Raw genomic sequence first — 19,300 nt, forward strand, 5'->3', positions numbered from 1 at the left:
AGCTAAAGTGCTCTGAAGTATTTATTAAAGCAAACAATTATGCCATTCTGTACTGTTTAAGGGTATTACAGAACTTGTATTAGAAGAGTAATTGCCTCTGGATGAGCATATGGCTTCATCTGCTGGTAAAAAAGAGAGTATTTCCATAGGCTAATGATTTTTGTATAAGAACTGGGGTGCAGTGATTCAGAGAATGCAATAGCTGAATTCTCAGGCTTAATCAGAAAGTGATAAAAGTCTACCTCATGTGGAAATGTGAATGTGAGATGCACAACAGCATTTGCTCTTGGATGCAACAAAGGAGAGTGTGTCACATGTATTAATACATATAAGTATTGATGCCACCTGTGCACACATGCATTAATGTAGAGCACCTTTCCTGCAGATACAAATGCCTACTGCACTTTGCCCAAGCAAAGGTAAATTCTGCACCTTGGAAAATGCACCCATCTGTTCACCTCAGTACATCCTGATGTTGCTGCTTGTAAAACAAACAGTTCAGTAACTACTACCCTGTTGTAATAGTGTTTTGTACTCTGAGATGGAATGAGGCATCTTTGAAGATACCCCTGAAATCATAAGATCAGTTCTGACCACCTCATCTCACTGATGTAGGGCTCAGCAGGGATACTGAATATTCTCACAAACACTCATTCCATCAACTGGAAGTGTTTGGGGTGCCAGGATCGTTTATACTGAATTCAACTGACATGGTTCCCTTCCATTGCTTCACAATTTCAACAGGCAGGGAATTGGTTAAGTTGGTGGAAGTCAGCTGGGTGTTAATGGAGAAGTGGATAAAGGCAAGCAGCTGGTGCAAGTGGCATTGAAACTCCCTTCTGAGGTGTTTTAGACATGAGTCAACAACTGGAGACATTGAGCCTGGAGCTGTCAGCAGACCAAGCAAATGGCATCCCCACTGTACAGAAAGGTAAGCTCGCTCTCGGAGAAGCTGACTGAGCTGCTGGTTATTACACAATAAGACGGTGGTAGAGCTAAAGAAGTGTGTGGAGGGCAACCTACAAACTCATCCAAGGTCTCCCTGGGTGGAGCAGCAGAGAGAGAGGAAGGGAGCCGCAAGGACCATGACCAGAGGTATGGTAAAGTAAGTGAAGTACTAATTACCTGACTTGTGCTTGGTGCTCAGGCTCGTTGTTAAGTGTCACGGCTATCTCTAGAACAAGTACATCGAGGTCACTGCCTCGGAAGAGGCTGAAGTGCTGAAAACTCGCTGGAGGGCTGCAGATAGAGGGAAGTGCTGGGAAGGAAGCCAATGCCTCAGGCACTGGAAAGCTGGAGGCTATCCAAGTGACTTGTATGGTGAGAGCCAGCGGGTGTCCTGTTCATGGGGCTATTTGTCACACTAAACTAGATTATCAGAAAATAAAAGTCCAGCCTACATGTTTATAAATCCTTCCACATCCCAGCCACAGGGCTCTGGATATGATGTGCAGGTAGCTGGCAATGAGGTTTCTATTCATGACAAACTGGTTTCTAGCCATTCCCCATCCAGAAAAGGGAAAGTAGTTTGGGGGTTGAAATTTCCTTGTGGCTGAGCTCTTGGTTACACATCTCTCTCCTCAGCCAAGCCATGCTCATCTTGTTGGCTGCAGCATTTCACATGAAATGCAAACCTGCAGAAGTCAGGGTTGTTTGTCTCTGCCACTGAACCTTCCTCCCTCTGCAGGCACTGCCACACGTAAGCAATTGTTATTATCAGCTACCGTTGTTAGCATTAAGAACAGATAAACAGGCTGCACAGAATATAATCATCTCAATTGATGCTGAATTTGAAGTTCCCAATGTTAAATCAGCACAGAAAACATTGAGGTTTAGATTCTGCTTTCATTAGCACAATGAAAACGTGAACTAGGTATGGACAGAGTCAGGTAATTCTGGTAGTCTTAAACTCTGGAGTAATTTCTGTAAGCCTGAGACCCTCAACTGAGGATGTCCTTCTACAGATGTCTCCAGGGATCACCCTAAGGATCAAAGCAGAGACTACTCTCTAAGGCAAAGTCATCTGTGGGTCTGTTTTTCAGATAAAAATATGGACTGGGAGAAAAAAACGAGAAGAAAATGGTCATGACTCAGGTCAAAACATCAGTTGCTACTGGGTGGTTGCTCTGCTCTTGCTCCTGTGTCCCACCAGGTGCCTCTTGCATGCGCTAAAAATGAACTAAAACTGGAATTTTGTGTAGTATCCAACTTAGTTCAGCCAGACCTCTCTGAACAGGAAGTGACAGGCCGGTGTGAGCAGAGGGACTGCACATCTTGGGTAATGAACTTGATTCATTACTCTGCAATACAGCCGCCAGAGTCACACGGGGATAGAAAACATAGTGATGAATCAGGCCCAGCTTTTGCTGCAAATTTAGGCTGCTGTCTGGTTGGCAAATAGCTCTGAAACCAGTCCCAGTGCTGTGTAAGTAGCTTCATTACTCTTAAGTGCTATATTTACTCAATAATTTGGACCGATCATTTTCAGGTTCGTTAGTCCCAATTGTTCACTTATCATACGGTTTGATTGGTTTCTCAAAGCACGTGGTTTCCACTTTTCTCCCAAACTGAGAGCAATGGATAGAAAAGGGCTAATAATGAGCAACACATCTTCTGGGAAGTTGTTTTTTTGTTCTTTTTTACCCGAATAATGACCTGAACAAAAGCTCATTAAGTTCTAGAGGTTTGGGAACATCATCCGGGTGCACTGGTGCTCGCTGAGTATTTGGGGAAAGCAAAGCTAGAAGCTCAAGTTAAACTGAAGATAATTCATTATCTCAGGATCACTTCAGATTATATTTAGCAGTCTTGAACCTTGAACCTTGACCCTCAGCTGTGCTTGATAAACGTGGATGCAAACGACTCCTGAGGCTGTTCTCCTTCCCATAGGCTAGTGGCCTTCTTTTGCAGATAGCCTGCGTTCAGGATAGATACCATGAAGTGTCTGGGGTTGGGCTGACCCATGAGACCTAGGCATCACAAGCAGTCTCTCTGTACATAAACTTTCACTTCAAAGCTATCCAAGAACATCACTGTGCAAGACCTGCAGTTTTGCGATATGAGGTTAAAACTTCCATTCTCAACCATAATTCCTCCAGCTAGCTCCCTAGAGGATCAGACGCCCATTGTGTTTCTTCATTTACTCCTCTCTCTGTTCTCCTCCTCACCTCTTTTCCTCACTCATTTGCTTCTTCCACTGGGACTGTTCTTCCAGTCTATTTTTACTCCTCCGTGATAAAACATGACATGCAGCAAATAAGTGCTTTGTCCAGAGGCTAGAGGATGGTTAAAGTCTAACTGAAAACAGTTAGCAATAAAAGCTCCAAATCTACTGCCATTTAACAAATATTTGAGACAAATGATCCCTATAAATCATGCTAAAAACTACTGAGGATTTTCAAGCCACATACACTGCTTAATTACAGAACAGTAATACGCAAGGAAAATGCTGATGATAACTTTTCCAAATATACTCTCGAATGTCAGACCAGACATGTTGAGGCAGTTCCAATCACCTGTGTATTTCTGTACAACGAAGAGGAGATAAAAATCAGCCATGTGGTTAAAGGAAATAGTTCTCAGCACAAACTGCAGGTTAAAATAATGTATTGAACCAATAACACAAGATAATGAGCATTAGCTTAGCAGTCTAAGCACTGGCAAGTCAGAGATTTTAAGGCTTTGAAAGGTACTATAGAGCTGATTGTGTGTTTAACCCTGGCCACAGATACTACTCAGACATCTGTGTATAAAGTCCTTACTCACACAATGCAGCAGGATGCACCTAAGGGTCTCTGAGGAGAGCTAGTAGTTCAGAGCAAAGGAACCAGAGGGTGGACTCAAAGAGAGCTCCTAATGAAGGTATAAAGAGTTTAAGGCCTTCTGTTCCAAAAGCCTGGTTTCCAAAGGAAGGCAAAGTAACGAGGAACTCCTAATATCTCTACTACGAGCAGCAATGAGTGAGGATGCTGTGGCAACCTCTACGAGTTTTATCTGGGTTGTATTGTGTGGGTGTGTGTCTTAGTTGTGTATTCATATGAAGCCCCACAGAGGTGAGCAAGCAAGTTCTCTCAAAGCAATGGTATGCTTTTATCCCCAGTGCAAATGGAGTTGGCTGGGAAGTTTCACTGCTTGGACTGCAGATCTCTTGCAAGTTTAGGGTTACTTTGGAGTGTTTTTTTTCTTAAGCTGCTTTTTCTACCTGCTATATCTGAGTTGAGAGCTTTGGAAAGGCTTACAGTAAAACCAGCATTACTTTCTTCAAAACATCAACACAGTGTTAGGGTGGGTGATAGTATTAGACAGAGACTGTTGAAAGCTTGCATTGCAAAGGACTATATTATGCCTGAGCTGGCAAAAGAACTTCCATTTTCAGGAGTGCTAGACTAAATTGAACTTCTCCCAACCCCAAGTCATCCTGAAATGAAGAAAGACATAAACAAATTAGCTAAGGTGATGATTTGTCTTGTAACATTTGGAATCTGCCCCCTTGAGCAAGCCAAACTCATCAGCCAAACCTCAGTAGTGAATGGTAAGGCTTAAGGGTTACTAAAAATCTTGTGTTTCAGTACACCCAGAATGAACCTTCATGCTTCCAGCCCTCCTTGAGATAATCCCAGAAAAGCCAGCTCACCTGTCAGAGTCTCTGCAGATAACACTGAAATACATTTTATTAGTGAAGTAGTAGAACTGTCACAAATATCAGGGAGCTTTGTAAAAATAAGCAATGAGAAACTGATACATTGCATTACAATTGTTGTGGAAGTAGCTGGATTTCACTCCTTTAATTTCTTAATAAGAGTTTGTCAAGCTTTCCATGCCACATACAAAGCCGAGGATGTCTAGACAGCATCCTCCACTACCTGATGTCATGGTGTAACACAGCCCTGAAGTGACAGCTGTGAAAACCAGAAGAGCCAGACAAATCTGATAACACCAGTTTGTGCAGCCTGGAGTGTCTGGAGGAATCAGCTCTATAGACCAGACACGAAGGCAGAAGAATGAAGTTTTAGATTCTCACTTTGGCTTGTAACACTGTCCTCAGGTCCTCTGGACCTGAAACGGGATTCGCCTGTGTGAATCTGGCAAGTTTCAGTGAAGCACTCAAAAGTTCTGTCGTTCAAGACTTCAAAATATGATCCTCCAATTGCCAGAGACCAGCTAGTACCTTCCTCTAGAACCAGGGCAAACTAACCTCCACATCCTGCTTGACTTGCATGCTGGGTGAATTTACTTTATCCAACATCACTCCCTACTCCCTTTCCAGCATGTAGAAAGCATGCTTCATGTCCCTCTCCAGTCCCAGGGACCTGGAATTGCATTGCACTGGTTCACCTCAGAAGCTGGTGTAACCCAGGTTTATTTCATTGTCACAGATTTCATTGTCACCGAGGTGTTTAATCTCAGCTGGTCCTTGGCACAAACAAGCTTTCACAGAAAATGTTGGATAATGGTTCCTACTGTGCTCAACACAGCCTCTCATATGCCCTCATTTCAAAACAACACCTAGCTGATAGACAACCACTGTTTCTCCTCTCACTCCCAGAGGACCATGAGACCTGACATTGCTGAAGTGTCCACTGGTCCCTGGGCAGTCAGAGGGCACTGCTCTCCCAAGGATTCACTCCTTCTTACACCTTGAGGCCTTTTGCTTGGCCTCTGAGCCAAAAGTGAGGTTAGCTTCTCTCATGACCCGCACGCAGAACTGCCTCAAAGTGCAACCCTAGCACTGTTTTCCTGTATTTCATTCCAGTAGGTTCACTTAGTAACCCTGACTCCTGGCTTGTTGTATCACGAATAGTTTGATGAAGGCAAGGGAGAACCAAGATGGAATGGTACCTGTTCAGAGTGGTAAAATGGGTGGAAAATTATCAGAAGGAAGAAAAGATTGAAATGAAGCTTCCAATGTTGCAGTTTCCATGGCAACTGCCCTTCCACCTACAGTTTTAATCCACTTTTTCAGGCAGCCATTCCAGGAAGTGCAGGGAACCACACAACAGCTGCACAGATCCTATTTCTAACGCATCTCCTGATTAAAATAATTTTTCCACATATAGAGATTGCCCTGAATGGCAGTGGCTGAAGGTTTTGGATACCCTGGGGGAGGTGTTTACTCACAGCACTAAAAGCTTTCTGAAACTACACATGTGGATGTGGATGCAAATCCTAGTATTTGCTGGAAGTAGAGTGAAATAAGCATAGCCTAAAGCTATTGCAATGAGCTATGTCCCATTGTCCCTACAGGACGTATGCCACTATGTCCTGTGTATGGCATGCTGTCATGGGTGTAATCTAAACTAGTCTTGTCTGTGCCACAGCCTCTAAACCTCATGCTGCTGAGATCTTATTTTATCAGAAGTGTCAAGGACCATGTTTAAAGCTAGAGCACATGGCTTGCTGTCACAGTCCAACCTTGACAAGGATCTCTGACAGCCCCAAAGCCACCCTTACATCCAAACCATCATCTCAGGAGCTCTAACTGATGAAGTATTTTGTCAGCGAATCATTTCTGTAATCCTAGTGGGACTACATGATGATTGCAACACTTTGATTCTCTGTGGGGATTATGTGGACTGAAATCAGAAGACAGGGAATCACTTTTGTCATCCTGAGGATGCTATTTCCCAGTGTCACTGTTGTTATCTCTAGTTTCTCAAGGCCCCTGCAAAGATCCCTTCTGCAGCGGGACATGACAGGATGAGACAGAGACTATATCTAAGAGCTTGTAACTTACACCAACAAAGTAGAAAAAGAGTTGAAGGAAAGTAAAATTCTTGACAGGTAGACACCTAAGGAATACTGAGATTAAATGGTTTTCTTGAGGTCACACACTGAGTTTGTGGCCAGAGCCGAATGCAGATCCCTAGAGTCCCACCCAGGTCTTTTATCAGTATGATGGCTCTTCCTCTCTTGCTCTCCCAGGCTGTCAGTCTCATTTGTCCTATAGAAATACAGAGGCAGCTCTGGCAGATGCATTACCTAAAGAGGAAAATGTCTGAAATTATCTATTCTTCATTCCAAGGAGTGCCAGGGGAAATCTACATTTCTACACAGTAACTATGTTAACCACTTAATTCCAAAGGAAGCAGATAACAGGAAGATATTAGTGTGGGAATGAGCAAGTAAATAAAAGAATATTTCTCCCCAATAAACCTCAATTCTCTGGGAATTATTTTTAAAGTCTGAGACATTAAATTACAAAGAAGTCTGCCAGAACAGGTAATGACTGTACTTAAGGGAGAGGCAATTGTCCTAGAAAACTTTATGTACTATGGTTACAGTGCTGGAAACAAGAATTTAGCCAATATGGTTGGATCGCTAGATAATAACATCTCCACCAAGGAGTTCAGGACAAACTTTGGTATTTCTTAGCATTTAATATCTAAACAGTAAGGGTTAGATGATGAGTTATTGACTTTTTTTTGGCTCAGCACCTACTCACGCAAGTAGTTACAGTGTCCTCAAGAGGCCAGGAAGGGCTGAAAGCCTGGCACTAAAATCCGCTTGAATGATGTCAAAATTTAATGTTAATGAAGAGTAAGCATCTCCCTTTCTCCAAGATCACTTATTCAGTGATGATGGAAATTAGAACCACACTATGTTTTCTGCAAAGTCGGTCCATGTTCATGAGACTTCCTGCCTTCACAACGGTGGGCAAGGCTGTATGAGGAGCATTATGTTTGATTACAATGAGTAATGACTGAGAAGAGGCTTGTGGATAGGGCCTGGAATGGCAGAGATGGGATGGTAGCTATTGTAGGGTCATAGATAAAGGCAATTTGGGGTGCATTTTTGTATAGCAGCCGTTCAGCTGTGCCTGATAGAGAGGTGTGCGGGACAGCTGCTGGGTGAACGTGCCTCCGTGGAGTATTATTTGCCAAATAGAAAACATAGAGAAAGAAAACTTATCTTACATTTTCCAGTGTCCCCATTTCTTAAATATGATACATTAATATTCATTATAGCACATGCATTATCATTTTGGAAGGAGATTACTGGGGATTCACTGTTTTCTTTCCATCATATTTTCCAATTAGGTTCCCCTCTTTTGCAAATAATAAGGTTTTTGTTGCCAGAGGCTTTGCAGCAAAGTTCCAGTCAGGGCTTTGGAGCTCTGCTCAGCCTGCATTTAAGAAAGAAGTGCAAATTGAAGAACAATTATATTTTTAATGACAGGTTAATCTCACTGTGCTAAACATGATTAGAGAATCGCCTAGGTAGTGTAGGAGAGTACAAGAACTGCTAGAAGCTGTTTCCCAAAAAAAATAGGGGGATGGGTAAGGATAAATCCTCGCAAATGCATTGCTTAGTCAACAGGGGTTGATGAGGCAAACTGACAGAGACTTTGGGGTTCTTAAGGAGAAACAAGAGGATAAGAGTAGAGCAGGAAAGCCTAAGTTTTTGTTCCCCACACCATGAACAAGTCTTTTGGCTCTGTCATTTTCTCACATGGACAGAAACATTCAATGATATTCTCATTTAGCACTAGCAAGAAAGGTGTATGGGGATGGGTTTGATGTACACTGCTGACCTGTGTTGGGTAAGGGTAGACATGGACATCGATTTCTGGGATTTGCTTCAGGTTCTCGGTATCCGAAGTCCTTCCCTTAGGCAAGAACATATACAGGCAAGCACTGTCCTTCTTCAAAGAGAAAAGAAATGGTGAGGAAAAATGCAATAAAGACACTTGGATGCTTAAACATCAGAAGCCCGAGCACTAGATGGTGCTCGAGAAAAACACTGAGATCCCACCTAAGGCCGCTGTGTGGCTGCATATGCAGCTAGCAGTGCATCAGGCTTCTGGAGAGTGAATTACAAGCAAAGAGAAAGAGAAGAGAAAAGAATGGAAACACTACTCAAAATGCACAGGAATGTCAGCAAACTTTTTCCCTTTCTGGTCCTCCACTGACTCTGTCCAATCAGACTTTTTGCCTCATTCATGTGTGGCAGAAAGAGGTGACTGCCCTATAGCTTGGAGGGTGAGCAGACACTGGATGCCTACAGTCCTTCATGCCCATGCAGAGCAGATGCAAAATGCTCATTGACTACAATTAGCTGGGCTCTAGATTTCAGATTCAATTACCTCAAATTTGTAAAGAAAAAAATAAAATCCCACCCAAAAAGAAGAAAAAAACCCAACAAAACCACAAGAAACACAAATATACAGTCAGCCCCTTGAGAGGCTAGCTATTCCACACACACATGCTAGTAAAACAGCCCTTTGAAGTTGTTGGTGCTGTCAGTTACAAGAGCAGCATTTAACATTTAATGGTTGTTTTTGGTCAGAGCTGTTACTTTTCATTGTTTGCTAGATTTGTTCCTTAAATTTGCTTGACTCTGTGCCATGTGCTTCCTCTCAGTTTACTTTATGTTGTTCTTGGGGCTGAATGATTTTTTTATTAGTATTATTTTTCCCCTTTGAAGACGTATTATGAAATTATTTTCATTTTTCTTGCCATTGCATTGTCTTGTCATGTCTAATATTTACCTAGGGGGCAAGATGTCCCCATACAAGCCTTCTAACAGTGCCAACTTGTTCTCTGTCTCCTAAAGTCAATCACAAAGATCCCTAAGAAGGTTGTTGGGTTAATTAAACTAGGCAGAAGACTCCAGAAAAAGCCAATGCTGTAGTCTTTATGGAAGTCTAGGGGAAAAGCAGAGTAAAGAGATACAAAGATGACTCAAGTGGTTTGCCTCTACTTATTTTCCATTCTAATAGGCTGGATTAGCTGTTCAATTAAAACAATGTAAAGTGAGGAAATCTTGCTGTGCATCTTGACCTTTTTTGTGAACTGGAACTCACTGCTGTGAATTGACCCGTTATTTGCCAGGTCTGTTTTAACCAAAAATTCAGGCAGCGAGAGGTTTTCACAAATAGAATCATAGAATAGTTAGGGTTGGAAAGGACCTGAAGATCATCAAGTTCCAACCCCCGTGCATGGGCAGGGACACCTCACACCAAATGCTTGCCAGAGACCCTCTGCAATTCAGAACTTGTGACCAGCCAAGGAAGCCACATGATCCTGTGATCCCCAAGGTTCTTATTCCTGATATGGGTTGTCATAACCTTTATGGCAGGATTTTAAAGGCAGGGCAAGGTGATCTAGTTGTTGGGGTTGGTTTCCAGCTGAGAATGTGCACAGCACATTCGAAGGCCCCCAGCACACTGCAGTGGGCACCCAGCAAACTGATCCTTCAGACACTGAGGGCACAGACTTTACTTTCCCACATACTACCTAGCCAGATATTTCCTCAGCTAGACAATATTGACCTATAGTTATTTGAGTTCAATTTCCACTCCTATTACATGTTTCCTGGCATGTTTGTAGTGCTTCTAATTAATTATTTGTAATTGCCTGTGTTTTTCTCCCCTTTTTCTTGCCTTTGTTTCTTGTTTTTCTCCCAGCCTTGGTTACAAGATTTTGCATCTCTTGAGGCTACTGGGGTAAAAGCCTATTAATAAATAATTAAGTGGCAAGGCCCCAGCGGTGTGGAGTTGCATCTTGCCATCACAGGGCTGTAGTCTCCATGGCGACTCACTGGTGTGGACTGAAATGATCTCTTTGAGAGGAGGCAGAGGAGGTTACACAGGGCAAAAATATGTGAAGCTAAATTGTATTTTAAAAAATTAAAGGCACTGTTACATTGGCTGGTTCCCTAAATAATCTGGAAAAACTGAACCCTCCTATTGGCTCCATTCCATCAGCATCCCTCTCTTCTGTCTGCCAACTACCCTGTGGTTTTGTTCTGGTCCAAAGCCTCCAGCATTGAGGCTTTTCCACCCTTTAGATGCTCCCTCCTGCCAGGCAGCCTCTTCCCAATAGTCAGTGCCCCTCTGACCTTCCTGATCTGCAGCAATCCTGCTAGCTGAACCAATGCAGCTTCAGTCCCAGTGATGAGATTGACTGATCCCCGAGAACAGTGAGTAACATTCACACCTGCTCCTCATTAAAGCCAGATTTTGAGAAGCTTTTGCTGTGCTTTTCTCCTTTTCTGGCAATATTCAGAGGCAGTTTCATGTGCTGGCACATGAAGTAGCCCTTCTATTTTTTCCCATCGCATAATCCACCTCTAAGTATAGCAAAGACATTTCTTGCCCATTCAAAGCAGTAGTTTTCAAATGAAAAGCAGTTCGCTCAGCAGTTTCAGCATCTGTAAAAGTATGTCCTTGTGCAGCAGTGTGATCTGAAACCCCCTTAGCCTGTTATCAGCTTTCCCTCTATATTAGGAGCTACACTACTCACAAGCATCATGATCCATGTATTTCAGCCAATATAATTTTCCCAGATCCCCACCTCTCCAATAACGTTTCCTGGGAACACGAGAGATTTTAAGCTCCTTGTAATGCCAAGGATGTGAATCACACTAATTGTCTCCCAAATTTCAGAAACATCCTGGGCTTTCATTTCCTCTGCAAACTTCTGGAGCATTTACATTAACTTTTGGCAGGTAAATGGTAGGGGGCCCAAATCATCCATCACGAAATACTGCATTGAAAACACATCAAGTTAGGAGTCATGACAGGTAGATAGGTCTCTGCTCTGAGAGAATGAAGGTTTAGATATCACAGCTCCCTTCTCCTCACAGGAGGACATGGTATGTAAGCCCAGGTGCCTCACTCTTTCTAATCACTGCCAAGGACCACCACTTGCTGGTTGCTCAGTGTCCACAGCCCCACATGGTGGCAAGACTGTCAGCTCCATGTTACGGTCAGTTTCTTTAAGCAGGATCTGCTCAACAAGGAATGGGTCTGGCCTTGCAGAACTGAAATCTGCTGCCAATTGGGTCTTCATGAAGCATACAGCCCCAAGTTCAGCCTGGGAATGGGTCCATTCCTTTTTGCTACCACTAAATCCATGGAGAAAACTGTGAAATAGAAAAATCTCTCCCATCTCTGTTCATTGTCTTGCTTCTCCCCCTTTTCTTCTGTAGCAGAAACTAAAGAGGAGGTGAAAGATGGTTTAAGTGAGGTTACCACAGGGATAAAACAATACTTCAAGGAGTTTTAGAGCTGTTTTCATGCTGTTCTCCTGTAGCCACTGAGCAGGTTTTCAGAAATTGTTTCCCTGCCCTTTTCACCTTCACGCTCCTCAATTCCCCACAGACTGAGGCCAGAGCAGAAGAGGAAAGTGGATTAACAATGTTTTGTCTTCAGCAATCTGGCATCTTGTCCTTGCTTCCACACTTCTAATATTCACCAGTACCAGTGGGAAAAAAAAAGCAAGTAATCAGAAATTCAGGGCTTGCTAAGGTAAAACAAAGAATAACTCTGTCAATTATGCTGATTCTGAGGATAAATGTTTGCTTTTTTTTCTTTTAAGCCTGCCTATGGATTCTAATACTGACTCAGGATTTAAAATAGCTCATCTATTTTTAAGTGATGCTGGCAACCTAATTTTGACTCAATAGTTCCATGATGCAGAAGGAGAAAAAGAGAAAAAAGAATAATTGCAAACCACAAAATAAGCAGAAATGGTTTCAGTGAGGTGTTTTGATCACCCCCGTGAGCTGTTTTCTTGCTGTGTTGTGTGTGACTGAAAATCAGAAAGTGAATCTGCCTATTAACACATGGGAAGCTGACCAAACCAGTTTCATCAGACTGCAGTAAAGAGAGAACAAGGGGAAAATAAACTTAGGTGATTAGAATTATTTCCATGCTGGCAAAGAGACTTTGTGAATGGTGTAGCAAAGGCTTCCTGATAAAGAAAATAAGAATTCAAATGCTTTGAATGGGGGGGAAGTTAAAGAGATTCCCACTGGTGGTGTCACAGCCTGCCAGTAAACCAACAGCCTTTGGATCTGCTCCCAGGGCAGTCCCTGGGAAGGGACTCCATCTCTCCCCTGCACCATAATCTGGTTTCTCTCTACGCTGCTGCTTGCTTTTTGGAGTAAATTGCAAACCTGCATGAGGGGTTGAATAAACAAATTACTGCCTGTGCATGTGTGTTCATTAGGAAAAAAAACCATGCTGATTGCTTGGCAGCCTGATATTTCATAATATCACAAAGGGTTTTGAGAGATGAACAGCTACAGCAAACCCTTCATGGAAACCAATATCACCACCTGTGGGAAACGCAAAGATAACAGGCAATTGTGGCTAAAAATGCAATTACTACAAGAGAGAAAGATTCACTTTCCTCCATGTGCAGAGAAATCCATGAAAAGATGTTTTCATCCTAAGCCAAGAAGGCCTGAAGCTGAGCTTTATTCTGCGCTTAGAACCAGTAATAATCTCTTTCACCTATTAAGCATCACCCCCAGAAAAAATGTATTCTTTTCCATCTCACCCAGAAGGGTCTCCACTTCTAGACAATTATTTTGTCAGATGCAAAGAAATAAGGTAGAGAAAGTAAATATTTGACTTTGTGTATATAAAATTCCTGTTCTCTTTCTTTTTTTCTTTCTGTCTTTCAAGATCAGGTTTCTATAGCTAAATAAGTGTAGACAATACAGAGCTTTCCAAGTTTTAAAGCAAACCACCCTACATTTTAACCACAAGCATAACTTAAGAGAAGCGAAAGAGTACAGAAAACAAGGTAAGCACATCCTGCACGTTGTGGGATTGTTGGAGCTGGTAAAAATCTACATAAACCTCAGCCTTGTCACTGCATTTGCTGTTGTGTCCCTTGACCTGGCAGCTGACTGCTCTTACTTTAGGTAGAGAAGTTCAACCTTCTCCAAGAGAGTAAATGTTCCGATTTTCCCAATCAGAGACCAGAATATTGCCATGCAGGACCCACACACGCAGGGTATTGTGGCTTTGCACGGTGAAGAATAGACTCAAGAATAGACCATGGAAGATAGATGGGCTCGTGATCCACACGCAGCTGAAGAGCCACAGTGTTGCCGCTGCCACTTTAGCCAGCTATTTACTCCTACGTATTAGCCATTGGACTTCATCCTTTCACTAGCAGCTCCAAACCCAAGGGCTGAATTTGTACTCATCTGCAGCAAATCAAAATCAGCCTCTTCTTCACTCCACCTTTATTTGCACCAGTATTTAGAATTACAAAGGTGTTCTTTGGAAATAACCCCAGACCACAGAGAGGATTCCAACAAGCAGGGGGAAGAGCAGTCAAACTTCAGTATTCTTCACTAATTTTAAGTTTGTGACCATGCAAAACATGAATATAAATCCCAGAGCTCTGCAGTCAGATCTCTGTTGGTAGATTCTCTGCACCATACACATTTCCCATAGCTTAGAGGGAAATTGCAGAGGAGCTAGGAGCCATCTTCATGGCTTAGCATGAAGGGGGCTCTCTCGCATTATCTTTTTGCTGCAATTCCTCCAAATTCAACATGCTGACCTCCAAATACAGGGCGCCAGCCTTCTGTCTGCAAGTCAGTGTACAATGTTGACTTCCCATGACTATTCTGTGAGTAGGGTCAGCTATGGAACATTTCCTTAAGGTTCAGTGGCTAGAGGTTCATGGTTTGGGAGAAGGGAGAAGGGCTCAGTGCAGCCCATGCATCCTTGTCACACACTGTGCTGGTGCATTCTTGGAAAGCCTTTTTGTTAAGAAGAAAATGGCTGAAAATTTGAAACTGTTACCTGAATCCACCACTGACTCCAATACAGGGAGTGAAACTATTGAAAAATAGGTTCTTCCTTTCACCTGAGCACCACCAGAGGTGAGGAGCATTGCCACTGTGTGAATTGCCTGGGAGCAGGATCAGCTCCCCAAGGTTTCCTCAGGATGCTTTCAGGGTCAGCAATGACCATAGTAGAGAGGGCAGCAAGATCAGGGCATGGCAGGTGAATCAAAAGAAGAACCAATTTTCCAATCTATTTTAAAGGTATCATATTAGCTTGGGTACTTGGTATGGCTCAGCAAAACCCAGGGACTACACCTTTGGTAGGCTGTGAATAACAGATTATCATCATTTTACAACAGCTACAAATCATGGCAGTGCCATTACATCTAGTGGGAAAACACAGCTGCTTTCTGAGCAAATAACAGTCCGTTGATAGGCAGCTCTCTGACTTAGGAGAGGTCTGACAGTGTATAAAGCCTTTCAGCAAGGAAACTGCTGTAAATCTTGCTCAGGCAGGCTGAAGTATCTGAAGAAATACTTATACCTCACTGATCACCGAGCCTTAGACTTGTGATAAGACAGAAATCATTCCCATCTGATCCACTAGCCTGTGAGATATGAATCAAAGAGTCTATGCCCTGTCCAGAGCTGACAAGATGTAGCAACATAATGAAAACCTTCATCAGTCTGACACCTCTGTTGGCAGTGTCAGGAGAGGAAAAGAAAGGGTGATGCAGTCCAGGCTGCTCTCTGGTTCCTCCAGGGTAAAGCTGAACCTTGCTGGCAAGGTGAGGAAACCCCTGCTAGTGATACCCTGCTCAACCTACTGATTTTGGTGGCATCAATCCCATCAGATAAGTGCTTTGCACAGAACCAGGCTCACTGCTTCTGCCTTTGGCATCAGCAGCCACAGATGGTGGAGTTATAAAGTTTGAGTGAAGAATACCCAGCTTTATGCTCTCAATAAAAAAAACAAACCACCATTCTCAATGTAGGTTCTTTAAGCATACAGCAGCTTTCAGTTCACTTTTCACACCTGAAACAGTGCATGCAACTATACAAAGCAAACACAGCCCTTTCTCTTGTGTTTTGAAATAAGCTGTCATCCACACTTAAACATATTGCACTGTACTACGTTTCCCCAGGGGCCCTGGTGTTGTTACTATCCTGACAGACACAGCCACCCAAGTGGCACTTATTCTGACCTTATACACACTGACACAGAAATGCCTTTAAGACAATGTTTTATCTCCGAGGTGCTGCACATTCACACACTCACACATACACACAGAATTATGTCAGCCATTTAAGTAATCCCTACTCAGCTGTCTTTTAAAATGCCTCTTTCGTCTTTCTGTAACCAAGGGCTTTAATATTCAAACCTTCATGAGCACCAGCTTTATTAAAATTAGGGCTTGGGGAAATAGTTTCGAAGAGGAGAAACGAATATTACCCAACCATTTAAAAGATGCTAATTAATGGAGTTCTAAAGCCCAGGGAGGCCATTTGATGGAGCAGAGATTCTTCTACTAGACAGATTTGTAACTTAGTGGTTCAAGCGGCAGAGGTGGAAATAAGAGACACGTAAAATAAAATGCAAGTAGGTTGAGAAGAACAATCATCCGGGTATCAGGAGGACTCCAGAGTTTAGTTCTGTGCCAGCGATTTGAGTTGTCTGCCTACAAGCTCTCTGCATGAAGACTTTTTTCAGGCCCTGACACAAAATGTCCTTGTCTCTTCCCTGATAGATCTGCCCTGTGCTGGGAATAATAAGAAAGCATAACCCACACAGAGAGCAGTGGCTGCCAACTGAGATTGTGCTGCAAGAGTCACCAGGGAACTTGTTTAAAGATAAACCTAATCTCAGGGGTACCTGGGCATATTCATACACAGGTGCATAAGCAAAGAGCTTTGCACTGGGAGTAGCAGAGACACACAAGAATGGTCAGAGCTTTTCATGTTGGCTTTTTTATGGTTATTTCACCGGGGTGTGTAAAATCAGGGGAACCTCAGCAGCTCCCCTAGATCCTGCCTAGCACCTCTAATCTCAGCAGAATAACTTAATTCATACCTGGACCACAAAGCACAGGTACTAATGTCCTACTTTTTTCTCTCTCTCCTGCTCCCCCCTTCTTTCCTGTTCTTCTCCCTGTGCACAGATATAACCCTGGGTCAAGAACTGAAAATACTCCATGGAGTAGAAGAATAGAATCCTTTGGTGGCCCTATGTACATATATATCAACTCCAGCTCTGTAGCAGAAAAGTTGCCTTTGAAGTCTGACAGTGATTTGTAGCTGAAATTTCAGTCAGAGGCTCTTTTTTACTGATGCAGTTCTTGCTAGGTCAGTTGCTGTAAAAAAAAGCCAGGGTGGACTGATGATTTGAAAGCCATTGATCCAAAAAGAAAACTGTGAAAGGAAAAGGGGGCAAGAGGGACAGGTACTGGGAAAACCCTCCTTTCCAGCCTACCCTAGCACTCACTGTGTCCTCGGAGGAAGGAGCACTGCATTCTAGCAGCACAACTGCCCTCCGCAACTGTTGCTGGGTGATTAATTTCACAGTCAGAGCTTGCTGACCCTTTCCTGCTGTATTTAATCCATCATTAGGACCTCAGAGTTCCAAGATATGCCAATTCAGCAAGAGGATGAGGGAAGTTACCTGTATTCTGTTTCATCCAGGTGGGAGCTCTGTCCTTGTCCTCCTTGCCTGCTTTTCTCCCCTGAACTCGCTGAGCCAGGCAGATCACATTGCATGTGGCTGTCCCCACCTCTTGGTAGTTGTGTCACAATAGTGCCAGGAGGTGCTGTGGAGAGCAGTGCCTTTGTATGCCGTTCACCATCTTTAGATGAAAAAGGATAATTTATCATCCAGAGATAATCCCATCCTGGGGAAAATAATAGGAAAGAACAGGAGAAATGAGGAAATCAATAAGGAGCCAGCCACAGCCTCAACCAACTAGACGTTTGCATGTGCTTGCCTTGTGCTTTCATTTGCTATTCTACAAATAATAGAGACCAAATATCAGCCCTCGCCCTCCTCCTTCAAGTGCCAAATAGATGGCACTTTATGTGGTAATCCCCAACCCACCCGATGTCCAGGCTGAAGCTAGACAACTTCACCCTTTGCTGGCCCCAGATCCCAGCAAAGACAAGAAAAGGAAGCTTTTAAAGGGTCCTGGGAAGCAAAAGCCTGGTTACAGCTTCCGAAGGGCTGGTTGGGATAAAACATTCGGAAACGTTCCCATTAATGTTAAACACATTAATTCCATCCCTGCTGACTGCTGGGTGCTGCTGCATCGTGACAAAAGCGGGAGAAACAGAAGGTAACCAAAAGTGGGGGCAGAGAGATAAGCAGCTTTCTGGGTATGAAAGAAATAAAGCCTTCCTCGTCACTTCCTGTACTCAACCAGTGCTCAGGTTCTCTTCTCGCCATCTAAAATGAGCACTAATCCCATCCTCCTGCCCTGTCTACAGGAAGACTCCAGATACTGTTATCCAACCTGCCTTTCTGAAGGAAATTAAGGCAACAACAACCACAATGGAGCAATCTATAGCAATGTACAAATGGATCTCAGGGGCTCAGCCCTCTCAGCTGAGACTTTCACTGCCCTAATGAACTAGTTCATGATTGATTTTGCATTTTCAAGCTGTCGTTGTCTCTTTTTAATTCCCAAACCAAATACTCCTAGTTCAAAGTAAATTCCCTGCATTTTCCTGGTTATTCTTTGAAAGTCTCCAGAGTGCCATTTGCTGGAGAAGGCACCCGAGTAAGTACAGGGCAAAGGCCATTTAAGTCTGTAAAAATCCCTTAATGTTTCTGAGGTGGCTGAAATCCAGGCACTTCACTTGGGCAGCTGAGGCCTCTTTCTGTAATGGGACCCTGTTTCCATTGACCCGCATCTGAATTAAGGTTTAGATATTTGACCTTAGCTTGAAGATTTGAGTCTGTCCTGTGGAACATTGTCTCCTTGTGCTGGTGGTATTGGGACCACAAACCTCACATTAGCTCAGTGCAATCTGTTTGCATGACACTAATTTGCACAGGGGGTGGTGTATCCCTGCTGCCTTTCCCTGGTGAACCTTGGCTAAAGAATCCCCTTTGGCTGATGCAGTAAAAGCCTAAGATATTTGAAGCAAGAAGATCTGATGGTTTTGGATAAAACATGAGGTCATAGAGGCTTAATATGTTATTGCACGTCAGCAGGGTGAATGTACCTGTCCATATGCTCTTTGCCTGGAGCTAATGCAAAATAATATGATGTAGCTTCACTTTGTTTCACTGTCAGCTAAGTTAAATTGCATTATTATATCTTCGTCACAAGCCAAGAACGTGTGCCCAGATTGCTACCTCAGCTCTTCTGATGTTTGGTAACTTGCTAAGTTGCTCTCTTTTGATCATATGTCAGAGCCTGGAGACCTTCACAGCTGTCATGAAGTCCTTGGGAGTCCTGGTTTTGTTACCCTGGGATGTGTTCTTATGTACAAGGACTTGTGGCTTGCACATAGCACAGGGGAGTTTACCCTGATTTTTTTACATGGCGTGTGACAGCTTGGATATTTCTTATTGATCAGGAAAACCAGTGTACACCTCCCAGGAGACCAGCACTTCCTGATTCAAGCCCTTCCAAGTCCTTTCACAAGAATTAAAAGAAATCAAAACTGAAAAGGGATTTTAAAGAAGAAAAAGGTTCTGTCAAATCCCTGATATCTGCAAAGCCATAAATAAGAGGGATATTTTCTAAGTTCATAGAATTTCATCGTTTTC

The 19,300-nt window shown here is 43.1% G+C and overlaps 1 long non-coding RNA gene across 1 annotated transcript; it reads left to right on the forward strand.

The window, feature by feature from the left end:
* The first annotated feature begins 16,422 nt into the window (after nt 1-16,422).
* On the forward strand, nt 16,423-19,085 carry LOC130606145 (uncharacterized). Its single transcript, XR_008973883.1, has 3 exons — nt 16,423-16,624; nt 17,143-17,214; nt 18,942-19,085. It is a non-coding gene; the product is annotated as an uncharacterized LOC130606145 (long non-coding RNA).
* The last annotated feature ends 215 nt before the right edge of the window (nt 19,086-19,300 follow it).

This window comes from Pezoporus wallicus, unplaced genomic scaffold (genome assembly GCF_028554395.1).
Source record: "Pezoporus wallicus isolate ANWC-B61680 ecotype Strahan unplaced genomic scaffold, APGP_CSIRO_Pwel_v1 contig_3952, whole genome shotgun sequence".
NCBI lineage: Eukaryota > Metazoa > Chordata > Aves > Psittaciformes > Psittacidae > Pezoporus > Pezoporus wallicus.